Genomic DNA, 14,680 nt, shown 5'->3' with positions numbered 1-14,680 from the left:
ACTTGCTTGGTTAGTGTTACCCCAAGGTATTTTATGTCATTTTTGGCTATTGTAAAGGGTGATGTATCTCTAATTGCCTTCTCATCTTCTTTGTCCATTGTATATAGGAAGGCTACTGATTTTTTTGAGTTGATCTTGTATCCTGCTATGTTGCTGAAGGTGTTTATAAGCTTTATCAATTCCTGGGTGGAATCTTTGGGGTCACTCAAGTATACTATCATGTCATCTGCAAATAGGGAAAGCTTGACTTCTTCCTTTCCAATTTGTATTCCCTTAATCTCCTTATGTTGTCTTATTGCTCTGGCTAGAACTTCAAGTACTATATTGAATAAGTATGGGGAGAGTGGACAGCCTTGCCTCGTTCCTGATTTTAGTGGAATTGCTTTGAGTTTCTCTCCATTTAATTTGATGTTGGCTGTTGGTTTGCTATATATTGCCTTTATTATGTTTAGGTATGTTCCCCGTATTCCTGATCGCTCCAAGACTTTTATCATGAAGGGGTGCTGGATTTTGTCAAATGCCTTTTCTGCATCTAGTGAGATGATCATGTGGTTTTTTTCTTTGAGTTTGTTTATATGGTGTATTACATTGATGGACTTTCGTATGTTGAACCACCCTTGCATCCCTGGGATGAAGCCTACTTGATCATGGTGGATAATTGTTCTGATGTGTTCTTGGAGTCTGTTTGCCAATATTTTATTGAGTATTTTTGCATCAATGTTCATGAGGGAGATTGGTCTGTAGTTCTCTTTCTTTGTTGCATCCTTGTTTGGTTTAGGAATCAGGGTAATTGTAGCCTCATAAAAGGAGTTTGGTAATGTTCCTTCTGTTTCTATTATGTGGAACAATTTAGAGAGTATTGGTATTAACTCTTCTTTGAAGATCTGGTAGAATTCTGCGCTGAAACCATCTGGTCCTGGGCTTTTTTTGGTTGGGAGACTTTTAATGACTGTTTCTATTTCCTTAGGGGTTATTGGGCTATTTAAATAGTTTATCTGGTCTTGATTTAACTTAGGTATGTGGTACTTATCCAGAAAAATGTCCATTTCTTTTAGGTTTTCCAGTTTTGTGGAGTAGAGGTTTTTGAAATATGACCTTATAATTCTCTGGATTTCCTCAATGTCTGTTGTTATGTCCCCCTTTTCATTTCTGATTTTGTTGATTTGGATTCTCTCTCTCTGTCTTTTGGTTAGTTTGGATAAGGGCTTGTCTATCTTGTTGATTTTCTCAAAGAACCAACTCTTTGTTTCATTAATTTTTTGTATTATTCTCTTAGTTTCTAATTTATTAATTTCCCCTCTCACTTTGATAATTTCCTGGCGTCTATTCTTCCTGGGAGACTTTGCTTCTTCTTGTTCTAGAGCTTTCAGGTGTGCTGTTAAGTCACTAGTGTGAGATTTCTCCAACTTCTTTATGTGTGCATTTAGTGCTATGAATTTCCCTCTTAGCACTGCTTTCATTGTGTCCCATAAGTTTGGGTATGTGGTGTCTTCATTTTCATTGATCTCTAGGAAGTCTTTAATTTCTTTCTTTATTTCTTCCTTAACCCATTGGTGATTTAGTTGAGCATTATTCAGTTTCCATGAGAAAGTAGGTTTTCTGTAGTTTTTGTTGTTGTTGAGATCTAACTTTAACCCATGGTGGTCTGATAGAACACAGGAGGTTATTCTAATTGTTTTGTATCTGTTGAGATATGCTTTGTGGCCAAGTATGTGGTCAATTTTAGAGAAAGTTCCATGGGGTGCTGAGAAGAATGTATATTCTTTCTTGTTAGGATGGAATGTTCTGTAGATATCAATTAGGTCCAATTGGGTCATGATATCAGTTAAGTCCTTTATTTCTCTGTTAAGTTTCGATTTGGGAGATCTGTCCAGTGGTGAAAGTGGGGTGTTGAGATCTCCCACTATTAATGTGTGGGGTTTTATATGTGGTTTAAGCTTTAGTAATGTTTCTTTTACATATGTGGGTGCCTTGTGTTTGGGGCATAAATGTTCAGAATTGAAACTTCATCTTGGTGGATCTTTCCTGTGATGAATATGTAATGTCCTTCTTTATCTCTTTTGATTGATTTTAGTTTGAAGTCTATTTTTTTGGATATCAGTATGGCTACCCCTGCTTGTTTCTTAAGACCATTTGATTGGAAAGTCTTTTCCCAGCCTTTTATTCTTAGGTAGTGTCTGTCTTTGAATTTGAGATGTGTTTCTTGTATGCAGCAGAAAGTTGGGTTCTGCTTTCGTATCCATTCTGTAAGTCTATGTCTTTTTATAGGTGAATTAAGTCCGTTGATATTAAGGGATATTAACGACCAGTGATTGTTCATCCCTGTCATTTTTGGTGGTAGTGTGTGTGTACTTCCCTTCTTTGGGGTTTACTGTTGTGGCTTTATCTATTGCCTGTGTTTTCGAGTGTGTATCTGACTTCCTTAGGTTGGAATTTTCCTTCTAGTGCTTTCTGTAGGGCTGGGTTTGTGGATAGGTATTGTTTAAATCTGGCTTTGTCTTCGAATGTCTTGTTCCTTCCGTCTATGATGATTGAAAGTTTTGCTGGGTATATTAGTCTGGGCTGACATCCATGGTTTCTTAGTGTCTGCATTACATCTGTCCAGGTCCTTCTGGCTTTCAAAGTCTCCATTGAGAAATCGGGTGTTATTCTGATGGGTTTACCTTTATAGGTCACTTGGCCTTTTTCCTTGGCTGCTCTTAATATTCTTTCTTTATTCTGTACATTTAGTTGTTTAATTATTATGTGTCGAGGGGACTTTTTTTGGGGGTCTAGTCTGTTTGGTGTTCTATAGGCTTCTTGTATCTTCATAGGCATTTCCTTCTTTAAGTTGGGAAAGTTTTCTTCTATAATTTTGTTGAATATATTTTCTGTGCCTTTGAGTTGGTATTCTTCACCTTCTTCTATCCCTATAATTCGTAGGTTTGGTCTTTTCATGGTGTCCCAGATTTCTTGGACATTTTGGTTCATGACTTTGTTGGCTTTAGTGTTTCCTTCGACTGATGAAACTATTTCTTCTACTGTATCTTCAATGCCAGAAATCCTCTCTTCCACCTCTTGCATTCTGTTGGTTATACTTGCATCCGAAGTTCCTGATCTTTTACTCAGGGTTTCTATTTCCAGCATTCCCTCTGTTTGTGTCTTCTTTATTTTTTCAATTTCCTTTTTCAGTTCTTGGCCTGTTTCCTTTGTTTGTTTCATTGCTTTTTCATGATTTTCTTTCAGTGTTTTATTGTTTTCTTCCAGGACTTTAATGTTTTCTTCCAGGACTTTAATGTTTTCTTCCAGGAATTTATTTTTTTCTTGGAGGGCTTTATTGTTTTCTTCTAATTTGTTTGCTCTTTCCTCTAGTTGTTTATAGCGTTCTTCCAATTTCCTTGTCTTTTCCTCTACACAAGCCTCTACCTTCTTCATGAAGTTACTCATAAGGCTACTTTCTTCTGCTTCTTCCAATTTTTGGTGTTCAGGTCTAGATGTTGGAGGCGGGCTAGGTTCTGGTGATGCTGTATTGCTCTTCATTTTGCTGTATGTACTTCTGCCTTGACGTCTGCCCATCTCCTTGTGGTTCTTTCTTCGTCTTATCAGTGTACTTGTTTCAGAAAGAGCTGACAGATTCAGGAAGACTCTCTCTTTTGTCCAAAAGGGAGTTCTCTTGTCCTACTCTCTGGTCCAGAAGGGAAGTCCGGGGCGGGCTCTGGTCCAGAGTGGCAATCGGGAGCCGGCTGGGAGCTGGGGGCCGGTCTCTAAGTCTCAGGAAGTGGCTGGAGTCGCGGGCAGATGGGCGTGGGGGCAGGGCGTGGAGATTGCAGGGGCTGCCGGGGGGGGGGCTTGGAAAAGGGGATCCCTCCCGGTGGGGCTAGAAGGGGAGCTGCCCGGTAGCCAGAACCTGGTGCCAAGTTGGGCAGGTCTTCCCGGAGTGGCTGGTGTCCAGGGATTGGGTCCGGGTTGGACCCGGGTACTCACCTCTGGACCAGAAGGGAAGTCGGGGGCAGGCTGGGAGCTGGGGGCCGGTCTCTAAGTCTCAGGAAGTGGCTGGAGTCGCGGGCAGATGGGCGTGGGGGCAGGGCGCGGAGATTGCAGGGGCTGCCGGGGGCTTGGAAAAGGGGATCCCTCCCGGTGGGGCTAGAAGGGGAGCTGCCCGGTAGCCAGAACCTGGTGCCAAGTTGGGCAGGTCTTCCCGGAGTGGCTGGTACCCAGGGATTGGGTCCGGGTTGGACCCGGGTACTCACCTCTGGACCAGAAAGGAAGTCGGGGGCCAAAATTTCCAATAATTGACAGATGTTTTATATGATACACACTTCTTCAATTTTATTTACTTTAAAAAGAATAAAATTGTTGGTCAAGTTACTATAATACTTATATCTATAATAAGATATATTATATATTTATAAAATAAAATGTACCTTTTAATGTTTATAATCATGAAAATGCTCATATGCAGAAAAGTATTTAACACTGAAGACATATTTGTATATGAAAATAAGAACAGGATTATGGATAATATCTTATTTGTATTTTTTATCCTTCTTTCTTCTTTATTTATTTCTTTTTCTTGTTTGTTAATCTCTGTAACATTACCAGGCATTTTTTTGTAAAGTAATTAAAATTAAAGTAGAAATTCTGTTTTCTTAGCTATTTCTTCTATATTATCTTTATATTCTTACACAGAATTCCTTTATTTATAGAAATAGATTCCTAATCTGAAATTGACAATTGGTTGCTCAATGTAATCATATTATATTGTATTAATATATGAACATAAGTAGAAGCGTAGACTTTGTCTGTACAAATATTTTTCAATTATTTAGTTTATTTATCTTTGTGGCCATTGAAAATATTTTTCAGTATTCCTTCCTAAAGCATTAATGATGCTTTCCAAGACTCCTCATAGATACTAGAAACTCTGGCTAGTACCAAACAATGCATGTAATAGGTTCTTTCCTATATATAAATAGCTACATAAAATGTTAATTTTATGTTAGATACAATAGGATTAAAATAACAGTAACACTATATTTAATAAGAGTGAAAGTAACATGGTATCCTTGTCTCTCAAAACTATCTTACTTCTTTGTACTCAATCTTTATATGATGATAGAGGTTGATGCAGTACCTGTGAGATGAAGATTGATGAGATGATTTATGTAGTCAATGTAACATTATCTCAAGCTACCATGGAAAAGGTTATCTGAGCTTAGGTATTTTGATGCTTTGACAGTCATACAACCAAGGAGGTTATGAAATGACAAATAGGTGGGTAGTATATTCTCCATAGATATATTAGTTTGAAGAATTTGTATTCCACATGTGAGGGAGTCAAAGAATGTGAGAATACATAACTGTACTCAGGATGACATACTAAATGCATTATTTGTTTATGAGATTTTCTCTTACTATTTCTCATAAACTGGAAATTAAGAATACCATATTGAGTAGGAAAAAGAGGTTCTGCTAACTAGCATATGGGAGATACTGAGCCTATCCCCAGGAGACAGGAAAACTGCTCCACTGATTTTGACATTTATTATTTTCTTTGTTTCTTCTCAAACATTACTCCAATATTTTAGAAGTTTCATTTCATATTTAAACATGAAGCAACAAGGAGTGATAACTATGATAAAGAAATGTACAAATGTATGCTTAAGATTTATTAATTGACATGTGAATAGAGGTGAGTCAGAATTTATCTTTTACATTTTGAAAAATCTTGCCTTCTAGCCTGAAGACTGTTTTATTCATCTCAGTCATTATTCCCTCTGTCGTAGAGTTACTGGAGTGCTATTTGAGCTTTTTCAAGTAATAGCTACATTTCTGTATCCCTTTCACTGCAGACATAATTTATGTTTGTTTTTAGACATAACTTTTAATTTGTTTTTCATTTGTGCTTTGCTGGTTTAAGTAGATATTAAAGTATATGGCAAAACTATTTGAATTTCTGAACCAGTGTTTTAGTACTAGCATGCTAATTAAAATAAACACTACTAAATCTAAAACCAATGGAAGCTTCATCTGTTTGTACACCTCAGGGTACCTAGGGAAGCCAATGTGAGAGTACAGATTGAGCCTTTGAGGCCAGCTTGGGCAACGTTTTCAAACCCTTTTTTCAATCAATTAAAATAAGGCCAGTGTAACTTTAAGTTTCCATTTTATACTTTGAATTTAAGGGTAATTTACTTAAGGGTATACCACTTCTAAATTTCAATAAAAGGAAAGCCTGGCTGTGGTGGTGCATGCCTTTAATCCCAGTACTTGGGAGGCAAAGCCAGGCAGATCTCTGTGAGTTCGAGGCCAGCCTGGTCTACAGAGGGAGATCAAGGACAGGCACCAAAGCTACACAGAGAAACCTGTCTCAAAAAAAAAAAAAAAAAAAAAAAAAAAAAAAAAAAAAAAAAAAAAAAAAAAAAGAAAGAAAGAAAGAAAAGAAGAAAAAAATTCAAAAAAGGAAATGAGGCTTTTAGTAATTACACAATTCCCTCAAATTAACAGAGATACACATAACAGACAAGAAGTTCAAACTCCATTTTATTGTGAAGCCCAAACTTCATAAAACCCTTGTGAAACATCAATGTAATTTTCAGATGACATGGCTTTGAGCACATAGAATGCTTAGGAATTTCTGTAGTCACTTGTATTATCACTCCTAAGATGCACTAAACATCTCCTGGGTATAGAGTGGGTGCAGGAAGATAAGGCTCAAACCAGTTGCCAAGGCATGTACATAACATACTTCTTTATGAGCCAACCTGGAGTCTGCCTGAGGGCCTAGCAACAGGGGCTATCAGAGGTCCTGATCATGTCTAGCCAATGAGGGGCAACCAGACAATGTCACCAGATAGGGATGCAGCCTGGGTGCTGGGAGGAGGGTATATAAGGCTTTCACTATTACTGAATAAGCAAGTCTACTGTTTGCCTTTCACCTGACTCTGGGTGTCTTTGTTGTTGATGCCTCACCTTCTCACCCCCTCTCCTGAGGGAGCTGTTAAGACTCAGCAACAGGTGGGTACTCTGCTAAGCATCATGCATATCCAGAGCATCCCTTCTTCAGAGCTACCCAGTCCCATATGGCAATGGCAGGGATCCCTGATTTAATTAAACACAGAATTTCCATAGGAGTTGGCAATCTATTAGCAACAAAATTTTAGTGTTCTCTTAAAGGTATGGCATAATTTATACCATAGGGATATATGCACAAAATGGAAATAATAAATTAAAATTCTGGATATAGTTAGACATATGTCACTTTTACAATATTTCCCCATAAGCAGTATCCTTTTCTTCCATGATGTGAAGTAATATTACTGAAGCCATGCCAGTGAAAATCAGAGGACTCTTTTGTGCTATTTTCCTAACATAAGATCTAATGAAAATTAATTCAAGATAGCCACAATTTTACTAGGCTAAATGTGATGGTTTGAATGAGAACGGTCCCCATAAGCTCATAGATTTGAATACTTGGTGATCAGGGAGTAATACTACTTGAAAGAATTAGAGGGTGTGGCCTTGTTGGAGGAAGTGTGTCACTGGGAGTGGGCTTTAAGTTTTCCAAACATCCATTCTAAGTCCAGAGGTTTTCTTTTCTTGTTGCCTACAGATCCAGATGTGTAACTCTCAGCCTCTTTTCCAGCATCATTTCAGCCTGTATGCTGTCAAGCTCCCCACCATGATGATAATGGACTAAGTCTCTGAAAATGTAGGTGAACTCCAATTAAATGCTTTTCTTTTTAAGAGTTGCTGTGATCATGGTGTCTCTTCATAGCAATAGCTCAGACTAAGTCGCTAAAAAAATTGGCAAATAGCAAAAGTATTATTTATTTTACTCTTTAACATGCATTACAGATGATATTCTAAATCTCTCCATTAGGTCAACACAACCATTGTGCTTCTTGCTCCTCCCATAGGTAGCATTCCATTTTCCAGCACCAGTTGTGGACCTCTTTTTCTCTGAGGTCAGATTCCCAAAGAGCACGTTCTGTTCCAACACAGACCAATTTATCCAACATTATTTATCTTGTAGAACTTCTAGGTCATTCCAAGCTCTTCTTTGTACCTCATTTCTATAATGCTCCAATTACAAGGAGGATAATAAAAAGGAATTAATGAATATTTCATAGAGGACTTTTAATGCATACACTTAAGCAGGTGAAAACAGTTTCTTTTAGTGGACAGAGGAGTTTCTCTTTCCTTGAGGTTTACATTCCTCACAAATGATTATGCCATCCCCTCAGGGCCTGTCCTGTTATATTTTGAGCAATCTATTTTAATAGAAAAACCATGAAAGTTTTAACATTTTTCCGTGATTTTTATAACTTTAGTTAAACAGGTATGTTCAGTTCATACCTTTTTCCTTTCAGCCCCCATAACTTATGTTTTTTTTTTAGAAGAATTTTTAAAATATAAATGATGACACTATACATATTGTAGATTTTTCTTTGAATCTGCAAGGTAATTAACACTCATCAAGAGTGTTTCCATCCCTTGTATCTGGATAAGTTAAGAAGACATGGTAGAGGAAAGATAATTCTTAAAATAAAATATGTTAAGGATTCAGAGGAAGAGAAAAACAGAAATGGGAGAGATACAGTCAACTAACAGTCTAACACTTGGGAATACACTAAGGTTTCTGTGAGGGGATAATAACTGGGGTGAATTAATCTGATGTCTGTGAGTAGGTCAAAAAATAGCATGTGAAGTGCTGGGCAATGTAACTGTTGGAATAAAGTCATAAAGCACAATGTGTCATTATAATAGCATTGAGGATGAGGTGTCTTCTCTGATGTTTTCCTGATGTACAATTATTCACCTGCTAATGTACATATTTATTTCCTTTCCAGGGGTTCCAATGATAAAATGTATCATATTTATTGTACTATATGAGATATTACATGGCTTTGATGGACATGTGCATTTAGTATACTATATGATAGGTTCATTAAAAGGTGATTTTATGAATCTATTCTTAGGCTCTTTTTAGTTAAAAGCATGCAAAGAAAAATTCTCATTTGATTGATATGGTAAAATTTTCTTTGAGGATATCTAAAATTTATCTCCACATATTCCATCTTTATCTACTGGTAAGATTGCATTTGTCCATCCTAGTTTTTGAAGTTTTATGGAGATAAAATATAAACATTTAATGTGTTCAGTTAAGTAGTTTTGGTACACATATGTATATTATGAGAAATTATTATCACCACTACCCAAAGTTGAAGAACAAACCCATGAATCAAAGTTTCCCACTGTTTTGTATAATTTGTCCCATATACCAAATAAATGGTAGGATTTCCTATTCTACAATATTATAAGCAGAAAAATTATATATACACTTAATATACTTTTGTATAATTTGCTCAAATTATTGTATTCATTTTATGTTAATTCATTTATTCATATCACATATTCATCACTACTTAATTTTATTTGAAAGCTTTATGATATCCTGTTCTTTTATCTATTCATCTGCATATGTGCTTTGAATCTGTGTCTAGGATTTCAGATTATTGCAAAACTATCTTCTATGAATATTTTATAAAAGTACTTGTATACACTAAAATTCTTGTTAAAGAGAAGAAATTCTATTTGAAAGTAGAATATAATTAATTAACACTGAAGTGTCCAAAATTCTTTCCAAAGAATATGTACAGGCTAAGAGATCATGAGAACTCTGCCTTTCTCCTTTTCTTTACCAACTCTAGATACCATGAGACTTCAGAGTTTTCTTCGTTGTATTTGATTATAGTGTTTTGTCTTTTAGTGTGTATTTAGCAATTTCCTAATTAATAATGACCTGACAATGTTTGCTTTCCATTATAGTCACTTGGCAAACTCTCAATTCAAAATTCTAATCATTCAAAAATTTGTGAGTTTGTTTCATTATTTAGTGCCTATATGCATACATATAAATATATAAGTATATATGCATATATGTGTTTATATAAGCATGGATACACGTGAATAATTGATATTTAATGAGAAATTCTTAGAAATTTTTAAATCTCTGTATTTTCAAGAATAATTGTTTTGGGACAGAATTTTTTTTAGGTAATTAGATGAGGAGTAATCATGCTTTGCTCCTTTATCTATCATGACTTCAGAATTGTGGTGAAGAACGTTCCAGTTTTAATTGACAATCATTTTTCTCCTAGGGACTTCTGCTTCTCTAAGTTATTTTTAGGTCTATGACATATTTGAATTAATTTCTGTATGTGATAAAAATAACAGATCTGGACTATTATCATTATAAATTTTATTTGATAACTAAGTGCTTCAGTAAAATGTGTAGAAGAGCTATTCTTTGATTATATTCCATTATTGAGCTCAATTATCTACACATGTAAGTTATTCCTGGATCATGTATTCTTTACCCTCTGATCTGTCTGTTCTGACTGTTGGGGTATTCAGATTCAATTTTGCTCATTTTCACAACCATCAGAAACTCTACTTTCTTTGCACTTTCATATAGTTTAGACCAGGCTTTCAAAATAAGATAGCTTTAAATTTTTTATGTCTTTGGACCCAATATTTTAAGTCTTTATTGTAAACTTTCCTCTGCTTTTTTCTTTAATTTGATATTAAAATATTGTTACATTTCTCCCTTCCCTTCATTCCCTTCAAGTCCTTCCTTATTCAACCCCCATTCTCCTTCAAATCCACTGCCTCTTTTTTCCACTAAATGTTATTGCTTGCATACATGTGTATGTACATACATTTATATCCCTAAATATAATTTACCCATTCCACAGCTTAATTAAATAATGTTTCCTGGGATGACAGTTTGGCACTGCTCAGCCCATTGGTGAGCTTTTCCCCAGGGAAGACTACCCCTCCCACTCCCAGATTTCCTTAGGTGCCTGCAAGCTGAGTCCTCATGGGCTTTCTCCTGTCCACTTTGGCATGTTTACTGCTGTCATCCTTGTCACCCCTCGTCAAGGAAACTTCCCTTTGCGGCAAACGCAGAACATTACAGGAAACCACACCCAATCAAAATGCCGAGTTGTGGAGCCCAGTGCCAACAGCTGTATTGACAAAGCACTTTCCCATTTAAGGCTCAGGGAACATCACAGAAGAGGTGGTGGGAAGATTCTAAGAGCCAGAGGCCACAGAGTTTGCTGTGAAGTTGTGTCCTCTTTAATTTTTTATGACATGTCTTGTATATTTTGGAGCTCATGGTGCACAAGACTTTCCCACTTTTCATCCCATTGTAATTTCATTCTGTTGTAATTTGGTATGCTCCATGTGCATTAATTTCTCGTTAATTTTTTATCACATATGGAAATGCGATTGACTTTGGTATATTCATCTTGTATTTAGTAAATTCTATAAGCTCATTTATTATACTCAGAAGAGTTGAGTATTTCAATCGATTTTTCATAAGTTATCATAGTTTGAAGAAACATAAATTCTCCTTCCTTTCTGATGTATGCTTTTTTAAAAAGTCTTTTTCTAAAGTTGGATGCTAATGTCACTATAAAAGTCCAGTAACATACCCAGCAAAGCAAACAATTCATAGAGTACAATCTTACCCAAGGCTGGGATCCACCAATGTACATTACCTACATTCAGAATGGATTTTAAAATCATATATTTTATAAATGCACGAAATAATTCATATGCTTTTATGTACATCCTTAGCTTTGCTCAGCTCCCTCCTCCCTTTCTCCCTCCTGTATTTCCTCATTTTCAAGTCTGTTCAAGTTTTTCAACCCCAAATATGCCCTCACCCTACTGTCATGTTTTGTCTTGCTTACTTTTCCTTTGCGGTAATAAAACACCACGATGAAGGAAACTTTTAAATGAAAGCATTTAACTGAGTTTTCAGAGGGTTGGAATCTAGGATGGCAGGACAGAGCATGGCAGCAAAAACAGCTGAGGGCTCACATCTGGACTTACAACCACAAAGCAGAGAGAAGAGGGGAACTGAGAGAGAGACAGAGGACACAGAGACAGAGAGACAAAGAGGGACAGAGAGACAGAGAGCTGGAAATCACAGGACTCTTGTGAAACCTCAAAGTCCACCTCCAATGACATATCTCCTCCAACAAAGGCTTACCTCCGAATCCTTACCATGCAACTGCACCAACTGGAGATCTAGTGTTCAAGTAAAGGAGCCTTTGTAGGCCATTTTCATTCAATCCACCACACGTTCCTTCTGTTCTATTCCCATTCTTGGAGCTATCATTCTCCCCTACTTATCCAACGTCTCCTTCATAGCTTAAAGACACTCCGAGTTAAACACATTAATCTAAGAATTCAAAGAGAGATCTTTTTTATCTTTTTTTTTACATTTTAAGATTTTATTTATTTGTTTGTTTGTTTGTTTGTTTATCATGTATACAGAGTTCTGCTGGCATGTATGTCTGCAGGCCAGAAGAGGGCACCAGATCTCATTACAGATGGTTGTGAGCCACCCCTGTGGTTGCTGGGAATTGAACCCAGGACCTCTGGAAGAGTACTCTTAGCCACTGAGCCATATCTCCAGCCCCTGAGAGCTCTTCATGAGAGATAACATATGATATTTGTCTTCCTGGGGTAGAGTTACCTTACTTCGTATACGATTGTTAGGTTCCTTCCATTTTTCTGAAAATAAAAGAATTTCATGTTTTAAGTTGAATAAAATTATGTGTATTTGCATAGCAATTTCATTATCCATACATCAGTTGATGGATCTCTGGGCTGTTTTCATTACCTGGCTATTATGAATAGAACAACAAGGAACACGAATGTGCAAATACTCCCAAAGTAATATGAAAAATCTCTTTGGCAGAGACAGAGGGAGGAATTTATCCCTTGTTCCACTGGAGTAATAATGACAGCAGCTAATTTAATAAAGATTGGAATGAAGGGCCTTTGGAGAATCCTATTTGGGGGATGGCATAGAACCAAACTCTGTAAAGGTGACATACATATTAACATCACTATTTTGTGGTATCTCCAGGCCTGTTACCAATGCCATCCAGACCTTATTGGAAAGAGTGTTCTTTCAAGTCATTGAGCATCATCCAGTAATTGAAACAAGAGCCACAGCAGAAAAAGCACTAGAAGGAATGTTACCCACCCCCTGTGGATCCTGGAACATGAATGGGCACAGGTTTAGCAGACAGGAACATTTGGCTGCAGGAATACATGTGAGCACAGACACCATGTATCTGGAGAAACCAAGGAGATGAGGTTTGAGAATAGTGCTGATATTATTACAGGGATTTGGCCTGTAACAGTCTACACTGGACAGGGCTATGATCAGACCTGAATATAAAAATGGCCCAGTATGGAAAGGAGAAATAACACGTGCCTGATTGGCCACAGTGTGGATAGCAGATGTGAAGGAAATATATGTGTTCATTAGCAATCAAAACATGTGGTAGTGTTCCATATGGATGCCCAGAGCCTATTTCATCTTCCTGGAAATTAAAAGGCAGATTCACTCACTAAAACAAGAGATATCTGCCCTCAGGTACCTCTGAAAACTTCTTACCAGGCTTATGTAAAAATCATATAAATGCTGGAAGATAAATAAGGTCACTAGCATATGTGTGAAATATTCCAATATTTGCAAACTATCCAAACACACGAGGCTTGTTCTAAATTAAAGATTCCACAGATTGACACAGTAATTAAGCAAGTTCATTAGTCAACCTGTCTCATGTGAGACTGGCAGGTGTACTACATAGGTCCTATGCTTGGTGGTGAGAGATAGAAATATGCTTCACCTGTGCAGCACAGCCTCAAGCCTCTTGGAAATATTTTCATGAGATATAAAAATTAGCAAAGCTGCTATCAAGAGTGTCTAAGGTAGCACAGGTCTGGGCCAGTGTCCATGGCCTGTGTCACCACCAGTGACACACCCCAGCCACCATGGCAAGATTTATTTTAATTCTTATTTTCATTTTTATTTTTTTATTTTTTGTTTTCTTTTGGGGAGAGGTTGCAAGGGCAGAGGGCAGATGTGGAGGGACAGAGAGATGAGTGGGATTGGGGTGCATGATGGGAAATTCACAAAGAATCAATAAAAGGGTTAAAAAAGAAAGTCTCATCCAACTCTGTTATGTATGTATACCTATGAGTTGTTAGCTAAGGAGACCTCTGAAGCCCCACGAACATAAAGGATATTGTTCCTTCAGTTGGATGACCAAGATGGTAGGTCTCTACTGGTGAAGATGCCACATGCTTTGGTTGCAGAACATAGAGAAATACGGCTGGGGCGGAACTAGAAGTTCCTTCACTATTGGCTGATATTCATAGTGCCAGATAGTACCATGCAAGTTACTAGGGAAAAATTATTATCAACAACGCTAGGATCCCATGGACCATGTGTGCTATAGTACCACCATGACAAGCAAGGTGTGTTGAATGACACAATAGTGGAATGATTGTTTTGCATGTAACCTAATCTATTGGATCTAAGGCACAGTCTATAGGAAAGAAAGGACATCTGGTACTGTGAGTCAGAACAAAAGCCTGAAGATGGGGAGGCCATAAGTGAAGAGGCCACTGATATCTTCTTATTAAATGTACTTTGTATGTTTATCAAACAGCCTTCTGAACCTTTTTGTTTACATGCTTGTATTACTTATGCCATCAGTCTTAATTGACCATGGATGCATCTTCTCACTTGCAATGGGATATGAACTATAGAAATTTATAATCATATTTCTGAAATAAATGAGTGTTGCTTTGACAAAGTGGC

This window comes from Peromyscus leucopus, chromosome 16_21 (genome assembly GCF_004664715.2).
Source record: "Peromyscus leucopus breed LL Stock chromosome 16_21, UCI_PerLeu_2.1, whole genome shotgun sequence".
NCBI lineage: Eukaryota > Metazoa > Chordata > Mammalia > Rodentia > Cricetidae > Peromyscus > Peromyscus leucopus.
Note: the sequence above shows the minus strand (reverse complement) of the source record.